Genomic DNA, 16,436 nt, shown 5'->3' on the forward strand with positions numbered 1-16,436 from the left:
GGAGAAAGACCTCTCTGTGCAGTGAGGGTTATGCAGCGTATGGTGTGCAGGGTGTGGTCACTCTTCTAAGGCATCTGGTCGTGGCGGTTCAACTCAAGGTATTCTGAGGTAGAGTGCACATAAAGGTTCAGGAAGAACGTCTGGATCCCGTACATTGGTAGCTGAGAAGGCAGGATGTGAGGGGGCGGGGCAGGGGGGGGTGGGGAGAATTGGGTAATCTTATAGGAGGAGGAGGCTGAAAAGATAAGGATGTATGTGGCCTTAAGAGAAGAGGAATCATGTTGACAAATGGCATAGGGACATCAACATTAAAGGGTTCAAGGGGCAGCACAGTGGCGCAGTGGGTAGCACTGCAGCCTCACGGTGCCGAGGTCCTAGGTTCGATCCCGGCTCTGGGTCACTGTCCATGTGGAGTTTGCGCATTTTCCCCGTGTTTGCATGGGTTTCGCCCCCACAACCCAAAGATGTGCAGGGTAGGTGGACTGACCATGCTAAATTGCTGCTTAATTGGAAAAATGAATTGGGTACTCTAAATTTTAAAAAAACATTAAAGGGTTCAGAGGCTGAACAGAAATATCCTTATGGACAATCATGGGGTCAAGCAAAACATAGGAAAGCTGGATAGTGACAGGAGGAATAGGAATTAGAAGGTGGTGAGTATTAGGAGGCGGGAAGAACTTGATGGGTGATAGGTTGGAAGCTGGTCTGTCTCACAAAAGTCAAGAGCACCATTTTTGCATTCACGAAGAATGATGCAGTTTGAAAACATGCTAAAAAAATGTTTAGGGAAGGTGTCTCAGGCCATGTGGGAGAAGTTCAGCAAAACAATGTTGGGTCGACTGAAGGGGCACCCTATAAATATCCTGCTCAAACCATGGAGAGCATGAACCAACTGAATGCTCGACCTGAGGTTCTATTTCTTGGCTCCTTTACTAATGGTGCACATTCAGCTGAGAATGTTTAGGTGCTGTGGTGAATTTTGTCTTAATTGGAGAATGGAAGTTGTGTCAAACAAGGGCCATCGCTGTTGCAGAACATGGACCCTACAAACGTCAATGTTCCAACTATACTGGTCATGGCATCCGAGGCTCTATGCTTGAAGTCATGACAACATGCAAGGATTGGGTATCAATATTTAGGCTCAAGGTTCCTGGAGGACCATTCCTGTCTGACTGAGTCTATAGGCCATGGGTCTTTTGAGCCTAAAATGGATCCTCTTACCGAATGCACAACAACATCTGAGAGCAATGCTCAGCCACCTGTCATCTTCGAGGATATTATCACTCTGCCCTAGGGCTCTGTGTGCAGACTGAGGGCAGGTCAAGGGTTGAGTACTGGATTCCTGCTTGGATATTGCGGAGTGGGGGGGGGGGGGGGGTGTCTACCATTCCAGGGAGGGGAACTACCATTGATTGCTCGATTGCATCCATTTACAGTTACAAGGTGGAGTGGAGAATGTAGACTGGTGGCAACACTGCCTTGTTGATAGCTATGATTAGAATGAGGAGGGGCTGTTTGGCACAGCTCCAGAAAGAGCATTGGTCTGGACAGCAAGAGCAGTGTGGCCCCAGGAAGTCGCAGATGCTGCTGAGGTGGGACCAAATCCCAAAGACAATCAACCAAGGATCTAGAGAAGATGGAACTTGTACATGAAGATGCGTGGCAGACAACTCCACAGGCTCTTTCACATGTCTTGAGATGTGCTATTTCACACTTGTCCAATTCTGTGAGAAGCTCACACCAACAAGGACCTGGAGGGCATCCCATGCCAGAAGCTTTGAAGACTACCGCCTCACTGAACATTTTTGCCATTGGTTCCTTCAAAGGCTCCACTGGAAATATTTTTGGAACCTCACAATCTGGGACACGCAAATGCAAAAGGGAAATGAGAAATGTCCTGTTGTGTGAATCTTACCATTCAGGACATTCCCACATGGGTGCCAGAGTTGCTGGCTTCACTACTATCTCAAGTTCCTCACAAGCTGCAGGGTACTACTGACTACACATGTGTGGCCTTGAGAGCTCCCTGGAAACAAATTCAGAATATTTGTGCTGGTACCGAGGGATCTCACACGACTCTTCCATCTTGAATCACTTGTAGGTACCACAGAGGTTTGACCGACCTTGGCACTTAAAGGGTTGGTTCCTTGGTGACAATGGGTATCCCAGAAGATTTTTAAAATGCCTGTTTGTCGGTCAACAAAGTACATTTGATGACAGATCCAATGCTGCACATTTTGTCACAGTGTCCTTAATAAAGCAAACTACTGACCTATTAAAGATGCATTTCTTATGTTTAGATCGGTTAGGCAGCACTCTCCAATACTCATTGCACAGTGTCCCGCATCATAATTTTTTGCCGCTGACTGCACAGCCTAGTGTTTAAAGGGGGATTGTGTTGCTAGACGGAGACATTGAGGAGATAGATGTCTCTTTGGACTTTGAAAGGGTGAGAGTTCAGAGGGCCATGTAAGGATGCCATTACACGGGTACAACATGGCAGATGCGCCTGTGACAACCTTACAACAGGATTCTAGGAAGAATAAGGTGAAGACAAGTTTTCACAATCAAAGTTCAATTTTGTCTTCCATACAGGGGAAACAAGAAAAACTTAATTCTCAGCATGAACATATCAAAAAAGATAATCAAATTCACAATGACCACAGAAGCAGCATAAGTCACTTTCTTCCCTAATGGGGTCATCCGTGGAAGGTATACTAACTTTAGGATTATGTGACCACTGTGGAAAGTGATTAACACTCCACTAACGAACCTTCTTTGAGCAATTCCACAGTTTATTTCAGCCATGGGGGCAGCACGGTAGCATTGTGGTTAGCATAAATGCTTCACAGCTCCAGGGTCCCAGGTTCGATTCCCGGCTGGGTCACTGTCTGTGCGGAGTCTGCACGTCCTCCCCGTGTGTGCGTGGGTTTCCTCCGGGTGCTCCGGTTTCCTCCCACAGTCCAAAGATGTGCGGGTTAGGTGGATTGGCCATGCTAAATTGCCCATAGTGTCCTAAAAAGTAAGGTTGGGGGGGGGGTTGTTGGGTTACGGGTACGGGATGGATACGTGGGTTTGAGTAGGGTGATCATTGCTCGGCACAACATCGAGGGCCGAAGGGCCTGTTCTGTGCTGTACTGTTCTATGTTCTATGTTCTATGGCATCACCAAGTCAGTGGGCATGATTGTTTTCAAGCGGCTGAAACACCAGTGCACACATGGATGGATGTAATCATGTCAGTATGACACCTGCTGAGCAAGGCGGCACTAACAGGACAATAATTTGCCAATGGTTAGCGCTTGACAGTCACAAGAGGGAGCAGCATTTGGATAGAAACACCTCTCCAATTGCCAGCTCTCGGATGAATAATGCAGAGACCTTATCTTGCTCCCAATCCACTTTCGGACATCAGTGCTCAGTGACCTATTCGCACCAAGGGAGAAATGTGGCCTGGTCACTATTAACACATCCGTCATTGACAACTTCTTCTCTTAAGGGATCTTAGGAGATGTGCGAAAGCATTGTTTTCAGAGCACGGCTGTCCTTGACATTGTCTAGCTCGGAAACGTCAACCCTTTCAGTCAATGTGCATTCATGCAATAAATTCCATATCGACTTACACATTGTACCTTTACACAAGGATCATGTAAATTATCACTAGGCAGCTGTTCAGGAGCAAAGTAAGATCATCACAGGAGGGAGATAGAAAACCTAGTGCAGTGGTGCAGCGACAACACTCCCTTAATGCCAGCAAAACTAAAGAGCTGGTCATTGACTTTAGGAAGCAAAGTACTGTACACATCCCTGTCAGCATCAACGGGGCCGAGGTGGAGATGGTTAGCAGTTTCAAATTCCTAGGGGTGCACATCTCCAAAAATCTGTCCTGGTCCACCCATGTCGACGCTACCACCAAGGAAGCACAACAGCGCCTATACTTCCTCAGGAAACTAAGGAAATTTGGCATGACCACATTAACCCTTACAGACTTTTACAGATGCACCAGAGAAAGCATCCTATCTGGCTGCATCACAGCCTGGTGGCAACTGCTCAGCCCAGGACCACAAGAAACTTCAGAGAGTCATGAACACCGCCCTGTCCATCACACAAACCTGCCTCCCATCCATTGACTCCATCTACACCTTCCGCTGCCTGGGGAAAGCGGGCAGCATAATCAAAGACCCCTCCCACCCGGCTTACTCACTCTTGCAACTTCTTCCATCGGGCAGGAAATACAAAAGTCTGAGAAAACGCACGAAAAGACTCAAAAACAGCTTCTTCCCCGCTGTTGCCAGACTCCTAAATGACCCTCTTATAGACTGATCTCAACAACACTACACCCTGTATGCTTCATCCGATGCCGGTGCTTATGTAATTGCATTGTATACCTTGTGTTGCCCTATTATGTATTTTCTTTTATTCCCTTTTCTTCTCATGTACTAATGATCTGTTGAGCTGCTCGCAGAAAAATACTTTTCAGCGGACCTCGGTACATGTGACAATAAACAAATCCAATCCAATCCAACATGCAAGCAGGCAGCTTCATCAGGATGATCACAGATCTCTGACATCACACACTCACACCCCTCTTGCAGGCATTTGTAATGTCACCAAATCAAACCAACTTCCATAGTTCAGCATCATTCATGGGGAGGGTGAGAACTAAGAATACAATATGGAATATGTTCATCCTTTAACGGGTTTCCCACCAGTCTGGAGTGGATTCAATGGGAAATCCCATTGAAAGTGGTGGAGCCAGAAGATCTCATGACCTGCCAACAGCGGGCCACTCCCACCACTGAGAAACACACCTCAGGGAGGCCAGAGAATCTCGTCCATACAGTCATCATGCTGTTTACCTGAACTCCCATTTTCAAGTGTGCTTACATTTTCCACCTGCAAGATCCCAGTACAATACAATTCCCTTGATGTTGTTCCAGAAATTGAATGTGTTTTCTTTCAAATTGATAGCATCTTTACCTTCCTTACTTTTCCATGGATGCACATTCTTCACTTAGGGTCTTCCTTTCTCACTGGAATGAATCTATTCTGAATATTTTGAAATATCTCCTTGAATGTCTACCACTGCATCTCTACTGACCTATCCCTTAACCTAATTTCTCAGTTCACTTTAGCCAGCTCTGCCTTCAATACCTCATAATTATCCTTACTTAAGTTTTAAACATTAGTCTTAGATCCACACTTTTCTCACTCAATCTGACTGTAAAATGCAATCATATTATGATCACTGCTACCGAGGAGTGCCTTCACTATGAGGTCATTAATTAATCTTTTATCTAATCGCACGTTACTAGATCTGGTATATCCTGCTCTTTGATTGGCTCCAGAACTTGCTGCTCTGAAAACTGTCCTGAACGAACTCTATCACATCATTGAGGCTACCTTTGCCAATCTGATTCATTCAATCTATATGTAAGGTAAAATCACCCATGATTATTACTGTAGCTTTTTCACAAGCCTCCATTATTTCTTCCTGTTTCCCTTTCCTATAGTGTGGTTACTGTTAAGTTACCTATAAGCCACCCCTACAAATAACTTCTCACCTTTACTATTTCTCATCTCTACTCAAACTGATTCCATATCTTGATCTCCAGAACTGAAGAGTTCTGAAGTGAGGACATCTTTGTATTTTCATTGGAGTCTACCATTGAAGAATTATATTCTCAGAGGAGATATACATAAATAAAACCTCTGAACCGTCCTTGTTTTTGAAATAAACAAAGTAAACTGATGTTGAGAATTTTCTATAATAGAACAATAAAAGAAACTGAAATCAAAGCAGACGATAATAGACATGGCGGGGAATGGCACAGCAGTAAGAGTTTTACTTGCTGGAGGCAGAAAGATCAGTCAACTGAAACCCACCAAGGGTTGTGTTGCAGCAAATTTATTTATTTTACTTTCGCAAGCTGCCTTTTCTTATGCTTCATTTATTGGTCACATGTTACACATGGCAATATATTAATTTCAGTTTAAGAAAATGCAGCATTAGTGCATTTTTCCCAAGCTGCTGCAGGCTCCATTTCCTGCTGTTTCCTCTTTCTGGTGCTTTAAATTATAATGAAACCCATCAAATGTTTAATAATTGTAGTTTGAATTAGAGTAAACCCACGTGATAAAGTAGATTGAAAACATTAAGTAGATTAAGTAGATAAAGTAGATTAAACCCACGTGGAAAAGCAGCTTACCGCAGCGTTGTCGTTGAAAGCCGGGAGACCCGGCTCCCGGGATCTTCCCAGGTTGCAATTCTCGTGAGATTCAATGCATTCTCACGAGACATTGCAAGGTGAATCCCACCCACAATGGGCGAGATCAACTTATGGCAAATCTGCATATCAGAGCGAGGCAGTAAACCTTACTCTAATATGCAGCACGGTAGCATAGTGGGCAGCATGGTAGCATAGTGGTTAGCACAATTGCTTCACAGCTCCAGGGTCCCAGGTTCGATACCCGTCTTGGGTCACTGTCTGTTCGGAGTCTGCACGTTCTCCCCGTGTGTGTTTGGGTTTCCTCCAGGTGCTCCGGTTTCCTCCCACAGTCCAAAGATGTGCAGGTTCGGTGGATCGGCCACACTAAATTGTCCTTAGTGTCCAAAATTACCCTTAGTGTTGGGTGGGGTTTCTGGGTTGTGGGGGTGGGGTGGAGGTGTGGGCTTGGGTGGCGTGCTCTTTCCAAGGGCCGGTGCAGACTCGATGGGCCGGTGGCCTCCTTCTGCACTGTAAATTCTATGATTCTATGATTCCCAGGGTACTTGAGGCTATGGGATTCATTTCCTTCTCCTCAGGAACCTCAGGCAAGAGCCATTTGGTACTGGTCCCCACAGATGGGGATCAGGCAGGACGGCACTCATGGGGGTCTCCTAGGGGATATGAGGTCCCCACCTGGTGGTGCCCTGGCACTGCTGGTGCCACCTGGGCACCCTGGCAGTGCCACCTGAGTGACAGCCTGACATTCATTTGCATGCCATCGGGCTGGGATTGCCTGGCCTGGGTGTTTGGGGGGGGCACCCCCCCCCCCCCCACTCATATTATGTTCGGGCTGGGGGTGGAGGTCGGGGATCTTTTTGGGACCTTGGATATCGGGATGCGATTTAAAAGTAACATCCCTATCTCTCGCTGCAACGGAGGGTTCCGGCGAGCAGAGCTCCCCATTGTAAGACACAGGGCCATGTGTGGCTTCGGCCGCGCGTTCCCCTTTCAGGCCCCTTATTCACACGAGCTCGTTATATTTAATTCCCTGCTCAAGATATTGTACTGCTTCTCCCCATATCGGGTTTATCCCTGCTTCCTCAATGGTTTTCACCATCCAGCCAGACTTAATCTGAGGGACCAGCTGCAATGGGGAAACCTGGTGAAAACATGTTAAACAGGTCCTGCCATGATAGTCAAAAGGGCTTGTGGGAAAGTTGCAAATTGTCCCCCCACACACTTAGCCAACCTCAAAACCTCCCCAACCAATCACTGCCTATCTGCCTCAGTTATTATTGGAAACAATGTGTTAAACCACCTTTGAAGTGCTAGTTATAAAGTATTTAGGTGCTGCAGATGAGCATTTGTGAGATAATGCAGAAAAGGATGTAAAAGAATAGCTTCACGTACATCAAAAGCATAAAATTAAATAAACCATAAGTTAAAAAAATAAAGATTGTCAAGGTGAAATTGATGGGGAAAGTGCAGAAACAACGTAGTGAACATACAAATGGAAAAGGGCAAAATGAACAAGCCCATGTTATGAGTTCAAACCCCTGAAATATTGTGCTCTGTGAAAAGGATACACTTGGACTTATATGGGCTGGATTTCATAGGGGAATGGGCTTCCGTCATTCAGTGGGAGGAAGTCCTGCCCTTGAGAGCTGCCAGTCAATCTAATTGGTCAGCAGCTCTTGCATCAGTGCTAGAACTCAGTCCCATGAGTGTTGGAGACTGGTACACCTCAGGTTTATTGGGTGGAAAGGGATCAGACAATCTAGGGAGAGGCAAAGGGAGTAGGGATGTGCATAGGATATGTCCCCCCCCCCCCCCCACCCATAAAGGATTTATGCCCCCCCTACCTTCCTGCCCTTTCACCAACTTGGGTGAAGAAATGGCTCTTCCCACTCTTGCCTGTCTTCTGTTACCCAGCTTATTATGGCAGTGGCAGCAGCAGATTGAGGGATTTAAGTAGGCAATAATTGGCCACTTAAGGGCCTCAGTGGGCTGAAGGGCAGGCAGGCTAGTGGCCACTCACCTACCCCCTGTAATATATGAGGACCAGGTCAGGGTGGGTGGGAAGGAGGTGGATTAGCCACCCACATGTTTTACCTACTCAAACTGGTGAAAACTCACCCAGTGGGTGCCATAAAAGCCAGTCCCAATGGTGTTGTTCTGCAAGATAGGCAACCATGCTCATATGGAAGAACATAGTGTATTCCAAAAGTCATGAGTATAAAAGACCTATAACAGCAAAATCTACACTTAAAACTTTCAAAATTGCTTCGTACAAATTGCAAGCAATCGTCAACATTACTTGCATTTCAGCCACAATAAATCAAGAAAGAAAACATTCTACTCAAGGTAAATGGCTAAAAGGTAGTTTGAAAAGAACAATAACTGATTGCATTCCACTATCTCACTAACTATAGCAAAACCCTACTTTTTAAAAATCTGATTATCTTAAGCAGGAACATATTCATTGGATGAGGTTATTTTCATTTGCCAGCAAACAGGAATGTCACCACAAACAATGCCTATAGCGACACACAACCATCATGCAATGGTTCCTTTGGTATTAGCATTTCTATTAAAATAAGCTATATAAGTCAGGAATAGATGCACTGTTGAAGCCCATTCCAACATTCATGCTGATCTCTATTTTAAATTCATCCATATCCCTTGATAGTCTTGCCTCTCAGATATCTGACGATCTCGGTCCTGAAAATTTCAGCTGATCCATTATCTACAGCCTTTGCAGGAAAGGGTACAAAACTGTCACTGATCTTTCCTGATTTTATGGGCCTTGTTCTAATTTTAAGATTGTACATCTTATACTGGACTGCTTCACTGGCTGAAATACCTTCACTCTACCTATGCAGTAATTTTTTTCATAATTCAAAACACCTCACAGATTTGTTTTTAGGCTATAGGACCATTGATATACATGCAAGCATGCATTTGTAACTTGAGAGTTTAGTTTTCAGGCCTTAAAATCCTGGCAGTAATGTTAGATTTGTGCTTACCAGCAGTATCCAGTGCTGAATGTAAGAGAGTTTGCAGGGTTAGTGTGAGGGTAATACACTGCATAAGATCACAGAGTACCCAATAGAGGCATACCTCCAGTAAATCCATGTAGCCAGACACTCTGGCACCCAACCATAATGAGAGATCTCCAAGCCTCCCTTCCCATAGAAGCCACAAGCAGTTTCCCGTCAAAATGTGTTTCTTATGAGCTCTCTCAGCATTACAGCTTCCTTCACCTGCCCTGGCTAGCTTTGTACGGAGTAGGCAGAAGCTCCAACCCTTCCAGAGCCTAGTGATTGGGACTCAGTGTACCTAAGTCCTCGCCATTTTCTGAACTATTCCAGTGAAATTTTCCAGGGAATGTTTTCATTCTTTCATGGGATATGAGAGATGCTGCTAGTAAAGCCAGGATTTGTTTCCCATCCCTAATTGCTGTTGAGAATTTGGCACCTCAATTCTTAGTAATGCTGTGTCAGTTGATAGTTCCGAAGAAATGAGGTGGAGTTGGAAATGACATTTATATTTATGAGATCTGACAGCAATAAAAACACATTATGTAGCTGCAGATAAGTGCCAGTTAACAATTGGATGTTGCCTAATGTGGATAGAATAGCACTACTGGACGAGTAACTTGAGAGACTTGGACAAAGATTTGGAGACACAAGTTAAATCCCACCATGACATTTGAAAATGAAATGAAAATCGCTTATTGTCACAAGTAGGCTTCAAATGAAGTTACTGCGAAAATGCCTGAGTCGCCGCATTCCGGTGCCTGCTCGGGGAGGCTGGTATGGGAATTGAACCATGCTGCTGGTCTACATTGGTCTGCTTTAAAAGCCAGCTCTTTAACCCTGTGCTAAACCAACCCCTGGTGATTCATTTTGTGAATTGAATTCAGTTACTTAAATCAACCTGAGTTTTATGCACCTCAGTCAAGCCTGTTTTTTACATGGGAGTATATAAAATACGTGTGGCAGGTGCTATCTGGGGGTTGGGGGGGGGGGGGGGGGGTGAACCCCCTAGTGCCAGTAATGGTTTCCATGAAACTATTAGATTGTTGTAAAAGCCAAATTACTTTACTAAGGGATGGTAGCTTCCTGCCATTACCAGGTCTGTTTGAGAGTCTGGTCTTCAGACTCACATCAAAGACTCTTTCTTAACTATTCCCTGCCAATCCACTAAAACAGTTCACCCACCCCTGATAGCTGACCTTTCTAGGGATGTCCACTTTCTGTGAATGGACAGATGATAATTGGATAAAGAAAGAATAAAAAATACTTTAGGTCGATTATCATTTTATTAGAATTAAGATCACTAGAAAGTAAAGTTTAAAAAAAACCTAGCATGACTTCTGTCTTTTATTGGTGTTTATAAAAAAATGTTCTTCATCAAACTATCAGGACCTTCAAAATGAGGGGAAGATTGTTTACTGCGGTCTAACGTCTCTCCCACCTCCTCCCCATGGTGTGGGGACCATTGGGATTGGTGACATGCAATACTGACTTTAGATAAATGGATTTCCCGTTGTGGTGAATGTGCAGCTCCCAGTGTTGATCGAGCCCTGTAGTGGGGTTTGTCTGGGTTTCACTGCACCGTGAGGAGATGCCAGAATAATTTCTCTCTCCCACACTAAGGTAAGCACCCTGCATATCACAAGCCTACTTTAATGTTGATGAATGACTCAAAGGGCCGTTTCTCAAGACAGCCGGTTTACCAAACTGCCTCAGCCAGAGACTCGGGAGCATGCAAAAAATGCGATTGGGACTGAATGATATCCAAGGGGGCTGATATTAACCCCAGTGAGTTAGAAACCCTCAGAAAGCTGTAAACCGAATTTGCAACTCTTATCTGTGGGCGGGAGATAAGGAGGTTGGTGCAGGCGGAATATTATAATTTCGCCGCCTTTAAGCAATGACAGCAGGTTGTTAGCGTGATCCACATTGTACAGAGGAACCCTATCCTCTTATTGTACTGGGAGCTGATTGCGGTCAGTGCGGCTCACATACAACATTCCCACAGTAAGTAGTTTTATCACAAGGTTTTTTTTCTGGAAATATATAACGCATGTATACTTTTTCACTAATTATATATGATTTCTTTACACACTTGAAAGTGCCTTGAATAATAAACTTTCAACTTACGGCAAGCATTTTATTTACAGTAAATAAATTTATTTACAGGGAAAATAAATACCCCGGTTGGATTATTGATTCACAGAGCAGATGACTGCTTCATTAACGTAAAAGTAGGTTTTGTTGATTCGTATAAAAGCTAGTTTTTTTATTGAACACGGGGCATGCCAATGAGTTACTGTGCCAAACTGATGAGGCGTCCCTTTTTCTATTAGTGTTATGTTGAAGGTATTGGTTGTAAAATATCAAGGACTGCAGTTAAACTGACACTGTCGTTTGTTTTAGGGGTGCTTTGATTCAAAATTAGCAGCTGAGCTCTGCAGCACGATCTGTCCATAGAACACACTAAGGCAATGTGTGTCCCCCGCCTACGTTAACATTAAAATGCTGTATTGCCACTCTGTTAGACTCTCCTCTACGCCCTCTCCTGAACAACATGCTAACTGAAATGCATCTTCTAATGTCAGTTTCAGCGCGATATTTCAAAAGTGACCATGTAACTATCAAAAGTAATTCAGTTGATTCATCAACGCGATCAAAGCAAAATTGGAGTGATGGTTGATAAGTCAGTTTCGGGGGGGGGGGGGGAGGGGAGAGTTGGGTATTTGACAATGGTGTCAATTTGGAGTTCAAATTCTGTTTTTGCAAGGTTTGGCAGTATTGTTGAAAAGGGGATTTCCTTGCTATGTGCAAAACCTACCTCTCAGTTGTGGCTGACTTAGCAGAGAACCACGGGCGAAATTCTCCCCCCCCCCACGACGGGTGGGAGAATAGCGGGAGGGCCTTCCCGACTTTTTTGACGCCCTCCCGCTATTCTCCCGCCCCCCCCCGCCGAAATCCCGACACGAATCGCTGCCGCCGTTTTTTTACGGCCGGCAGCGATTCACAGCTGTTAGAAGGGCCGAAGTCCCAGCCCTTTACGACCTTTTTACGAACGGCAAACACACCTGGTCCTGCCGTTCGTAAAAACGTCGTGACCACCTGGAAAAAAATAACCATGGCACCGATTGGCACGGCAGTACCACGGCCGTGCCAAGGGTGCCATGGGCCCGCGATCGGTGCCCACCGATTGCGGGCAGCGGGCCCGATGCCCGCGCACTATTTGTCCTTCCGCCGCCCCGCAGTATCAATACGCGGGGCGGCTGAGGGGCAACCCGGACCGCGCATGCGCGGGTTTCGCGCAAAAACGCGATGACGTCACCCGCGCATGCGCGGGTGGAGTCTTCCCACCTGCGCATGCGCGGCTGACGTCATATGACGCGTCAGCCGGCGCTAAGTCCGACAAGCGGGCTTAACGATTTTCGTTGAGCCCGACTTGTCGGAGCCTCCGACGTCGGGCTGCTAGCCCCGACGGGGGACCAGAATCGGTCCCCCGTCGGGAAGGGGCGCAATGCCGTAAAACCCGCCCGGGTTTTACGGCAGTTTGACGATTTCTCCCGTTTTGGGAGAATTTCGCCCCACATTCTTTGCTCCATTTTTACTCATAGTCGTGTCATACAAATGTCCATTTAGTTTACCCTCCAAACATATTCCTTCAAATCTGTTTGCCCGCTTAGTTTCTGCAGGGTTTAAAAATAACCTGGACCTGCTAAAGTAACACTTGTAGACCCACAACATATTATTTCACAAGATTTTGTTGGTTGGGTTTCCACAAGTTTCAGACCACCAATTAAGGACATCTTGTATTTTATAGTACTTTTCATGTGAAAACAGATGTTTCAAAGTGCTTTACATTGAGGATAAACCAATGGGAGTTGAGAAAATAAAAATAAAAACTGGAGGAGGGTAGGATGAGTGCTGAAGGCAAGATTGAAGAGGTTTAATTGGGGACCGGAGAGGGACTTGAATCACACAGTCTTTAAATTGGAGTAGCACTTCATTAATGTGAACTAGATTTCATCTTGAACATAGAACAGTACAGCACAGAACAGGCCCTTTGGCCCTCAATGTTGTGCCGAGCATTGTTCGAAACCAAGATCAAGCTATCTCACTCCCTGTCGTTCTGGTGTGCTCCATGTGCCTATCCAATAACCACTTGAAAGTTCCTAAAGTGTCCGACTCCACTATTACAGCAGGAAGTCCATTCCACCTCCTAACCACTCTCTGAGTAAAGAACCTACCTTGGACATCCCTCCTATATCTCCCACCCTGAACCTTATAGTTATACCTCCTTGTAACAGCTATATCCAAGTTCACCTACCTTATTCCGGATGCTCCTTGCATTGAAGTAGACACACCTCAACCCAGCTTTCTGTCTGCAGGTACACTCCTGCAACCTTGATGCCCTCCTCAGTACCTCACTACTCTCAACACTGGTTTCTCGACTACAGCTCATTTTCCCATCCCCCTGACAAATTAGTTTAAACCCCCCCCCCCCCCCCCCCCCCCCCCGCCCCGAAGAGCCGTAGCAAATTTCCCTCCCGGAATATTGGTGTCCCTTTGGTTCAGGTGGAAACCGTCCTGTCTGTACAGGTCCCACCTTCCCCAGAATTGCTCCAATTGTCCACGTAACTGAAACCCGCCCTCCTACACCATCCATGCAGCCACGTGTTTATCTGCACTCTCTCCCTCTTCCTCACCTCGCTAGCACGTGGCATCGGCAACAAACCAGAGATGACAACATGGTTTGTCCTGGCTCTCAGCTTCCACCCTAGCTCCCTAAATTCCTGTTTTAAATCCCCATCTCTTCTCTTACCTATGTCGTTGGTACCAATGTGTACCACGACTTATGACTGTTTCCCCTCCCCCTTAAGGATTCTGAAAACACGGTCCGAGATGTCACGGACCCTGACACCCAGGGGAGGCAACATACCATCCGTGAGTCTCTTTCATTGCCACAGACCCGTCTATCTGTCCCTCAAACTATCTAGTCCCCAATAACTATTGCTCTCCTGCTCTCCCTCCTTCCCTTCTCAGCCACAGGGATGGACTCAGTGCTGGAGATCCGTTCACCGTGGCTCACCCCTGGTAGGTCATCCCCCTCAACAGTATCCAAAGCTGTATACTTGTTACTGAGGGGAACAACTACAGAGGATCCCTGCACTGATTGCTTCCTCCCAGCCCCTCTCACCGTCACCCATTTTCTGGAGTAACTACATCCCTGAAGCTACTATCTATGACCACCTCTGCCTCCCGAATGATCCAAAGTTCATCCAGCTCCAGCTCCGGTTCCCTGATGTTGTTTCTGAGGAGCTGGAGATGGGTGCACTTCCCACAGGTGAAATCAACAGGGACACTGACGGCGTCCCTCACCTCAGACATTCTGCAGGAGGAACATTGCACTGCCATTCACTCTAGATAAAACAAGAAAAAGAAAGAAAGAGCTTACCTGTTATTCACTCTACCCCTTAGGTTAGAGGAGGTGGAGAGGTGGGGGACACTACAAGTGTAGTGTCTAGGGTTTAGGAACCGCCCAACTTAAATACAGGTAAAAATAAAACACTTAACCAGCAACCACAGCGCCTCGCACGAGAACAGCAATCAGCTGTTACGGAGTAACTACATTTTAAACAAACAATTTAAATCTTTACTACTTACCCAGCAGTCACTCTGTCCTCACTCCAACCGGATTCAGCTGGAAACTCCCAATAGTAAGCTTTTTAAACATTTACTCCCCTTCTCAGCAAGCCCTCACTCAGCAACCACTGCGCCCCGCACGAGAACAGCAATCAGCTGCTATGGGCCCGTGCAAACAATTTAAATCTTTACTACTTACCCAGCAGTCACTCTGCCCTCACTCCGACCGGATTCAGCTGGAACCCCCCCCCCCCCCCCCCCCCAACAGTAAGTTTTAAAAAAAATGTACTCCCCTTCTCAGCAAGCACTCACTCAGCAACCACTGCGCCCTGCACGAGAACACCTCAGGGAAAAGAAAAACTACTTACCAGTCACCAGCCAATCACTTACCTGCAGGCTGTGACATCACGGTTCAACTTCTTTCTACTTCTACCTGCCCTTGAGTCTCCCTCTTGATCTTTACTCGGCTGGGTTCCTTACAGTGATTGTGTTTGTTTGGTTCGAGGAGGAGGTAGGGAGGGAAACACTGAAGAAGTGTTTGGTGTTTAACTGTCACTTGACAACAGCTCCTCCACAAACCACCTCTGGATACAGTGATCACAATGCACTGATGCAAATTTTCCCCGCAACAGCCAATCAGCAGCTCCGCTCTGCTTCCCTCTGTTGGAGGCTTGCCTTCACTTGAACACGGAGGCTGTCTTGCTCAGGTACACATTCTGGATACAGTGACCGCAATGCACTGATGCAAATTTTCCCCACAACAGCCAATCAGCAGCTCCGCACTGCTGCCCTCTGCTGGATCTATCAAGATATCTCTGCAAGATGAGGTGATGGAAAGAGGGCCTAATTTGTGTCAGAGAGACCACAGTATCTTTTGGGACACTATTGAGGAAAAAGATTATTAAAAGGTGTATGGGCAGATTATAGAAAATGAAAGGAGACTTGCTGTGGGGAATGGGAAGGATGTGGAACAATACGGAATGTGCGATTCTCTCCAGAAGGAGTGAACCATCTGAGAAAAAAACAGTAAAGTGAAGATGATGCAATTAGGGTGACTATAGATTTTGGTGGAAGAATAGCAGTGTATTGGATTTTGAGCAGGAAGGGTTTGGGATAAGAATTGGAAGGCGTAAAAGACAGCTGTGGATGTTTACAGATGTGGGTAAGAAGTCAAAGGTGCTCTGTTCTAGGATTCCAGCAATAATATTTGGAACAAGAACAGATTATAACATTGAGTTCAGATGGAAGATGATGACAAAGCCCACTTGGTGGAGTCTACATTTTACCTGACTTTCTTTATGTTTTGTCAACCTTGCTGCAAAATAATAAGGAGATTAGAGGGCCACCTAGTAGTTTTCAGTTTGGTAGAATGGGGCACATGTGTAAGCTTATCAGGGAAATTCTCTCTGGATGTTTGTCTCAATTGTGAATTCTAGTCATACACCCAGATGATTTTATAGTGCAATCATTTAGTATCCTTTGGTTCACTTGAAGTTCTGTAATTGAAGTCCACCACAGGATCTTATTGACAATGAGATTCAAATCATCATTTAG

At 45.7% G+C, this 16,436-nt stretch overlaps 1 protein-coding gene across 7 annotated transcripts in view; it reads left to right on the top strand.

Moving 5' to 3' along the window:
• LOC119970506 (multiple C2 and transmembrane domain-containing protein 1-like) overlaps positions 1–16,436 on the top strand; it is an 891,726-nt gene that overhangs the window by 199,230 nt on the left and 676,060 nt on the right. Inside the window, exon 1 of one of the 7 annotated variants that reach the window (XM_038805259.1) lies at positions 10,766–10,868. The exons of 5 other annotated variants lie outside the window; for them this stretch is intronic. The gene's annotated coding sequence lies outside the window, so the exon portion shown is untranslated. Of the gene's footprint in view, positions 1–10,765; positions 10,869–11,082; positions 11,253–16,436 lie in introns of those variants that run through there. One more of the 7 variants, XM_038805258.1, reaches the window with a different exon arrangement.

Source organism: Scyliorhinus canicula, chromosome 8 (assembly GCF_902713615.1).
Source record: "Scyliorhinus canicula chromosome 8, sScyCan1.1, whole genome shotgun sequence".
Taxonomy (NCBI): domain Eukaryota; kingdom Metazoa; phylum Chordata; class Chondrichthyes; order Carcharhiniformes; family Scyliorhinidae; genus Scyliorhinus; species Scyliorhinus canicula.